This window comes from Theobroma cacao, chromosome 2 (genome assembly GCF_000208745.1).
Source record: "Theobroma cacao cultivar B97-61/B2 chromosome 2, Criollo_cocoa_genome_V2, whole genome shotgun sequence".
NCBI lineage: Eukaryota > Viridiplantae > Streptophyta > Magnoliopsida > Malvales > Malvaceae > Theobroma > Theobroma cacao.
Genome location: NC_030851.1, coordinates 26,154,876 through 26,156,559, shown reverse-complemented (window position 1 = coordinate 26,156,559; position 1,684 = coordinate 26,154,876).

Sequence of the window (1,684 nt, the reverse complement as noted above, 5' to 3'; positions counted from 1 at the left end):
CTGACACTGCGTGGCTCCGAGTTAAGTTAAGTCGAATAGAATGCATGAGTTTGCATATAGAGACTTGTTTGTTTTCATGGTGTATAAGAGATTAGTGATTGTCGTTAGACATTCTTCCCCAGGCTGTGGGAGCAATGTAAGTAAATGGCAAGAGAAAAAAAAGGAGAACTTGAAACGGACTCGAAAAAAGATCAAGATGACAATGATCCTAAAGTTGTTTAGTGCCTTGTTGAAGCTTGTAATACTGTAATCCTAGACAGATGCAGTAATAAGACGGATAATAATCCCCTGTATAAAAGTCTTAAGAATTGACTTTTGTCTTGTATAATATAAACGAATGATGGAGTAGTTGTTTAAAGGACAAAAGGAGTATAAAAATCTTTTAGTATGACAAAGGTAGATTAATAATATAAGTATTGAGGATGAATAATTATCTTAGTGGCAAGATCAGTTATTTTAAATAAGTACTGAAGGTTGAAATAGGAAGCCATTAATGGTTCTAGCAATTATTAGATTTAATAACGATCAAACCTTGCAGTACTATGAATTGATCACCAGTTAACGGGGTTAAGTCAAAGATTATAAATTTTAGTATGGAGGGAATTAGAAAATGATGCCGTAAAATTTTAAGATGAGGAATATAATCGGTTACGACTATGAGAATAGTGGGATACTATCAATAATGAATCATTAGGCGTGTGATGAAGTTGTGATCTATTGAACGATATGGGAAGACTATCCTAAGGTGGGACATAGGACATGAGGATTTTTGGAGATGCTTATAGAGGGAGATATAAATTGTAAAGTATGTTTTCCCCCACAAATTTTAATTTATTTGAGAAATTATCATGGTAAAGATATGTGAATATTGGTAATGAAATATGCCCTAAGGGATGACGGTGGCATATCACATAGATAATATAGATATGTTGGAGTTAGTATCCCGATCATGCATTTGTGATAGAAAATTTATTTTGTTAATTGTGGTATGGACTCAAAAAGGAGCCAAGCCGTTGAGAATGACTAAGGTAGTAACTCCAAAAGTAAAAGATTTGTTTTAATTAAGTAGATTCCAACGGCTACATTGAAATAAATTACCTTGTGGAGTATTAAGATCAATAATGTATTGATCAAAGTCAAATCTTAAGAAATAAAGAGGATGAGAGATTAATGAGAACGAACATCAATGTTAAGTAACGAATTTATGAATAAAGGATTACGACGGTGGCATAGAAAATGAGTACTATAAAGGATTACTATGAGGATTTATAATTCTTGTATTAACTCAGTTGAATGAAAAGTAATTAAATGAAGCAACTCTTGTGGCAAATAGCGGAATAGTGGAGTTGACGTAGAGTCTGGTTTATAGTCAGTGACTGCAACACCGATTATATAGACAAGAGGCTGCGTAGACTCTTTATCTTGGAAAACCACTTAGTATAATCCTAAATGACATAAAGACTCATGATCGAGAGGATTATTGCTGATCAAATTCTAAAAGGTAATAATAGATATAAGTGAAGTATTCAAGTTGAGTTGGAAATAAATACGAGGAGCAAATCAAGATTCCTTATAAAAGAGATAACAGGAGAAGTTGAGTATCGAATAAAAAGATAATACCCCACCTTTTCTTTGAGTTGATAAGTGAAATTTTGAGGACAAAATTTTATTTTAAGGGGGGTAG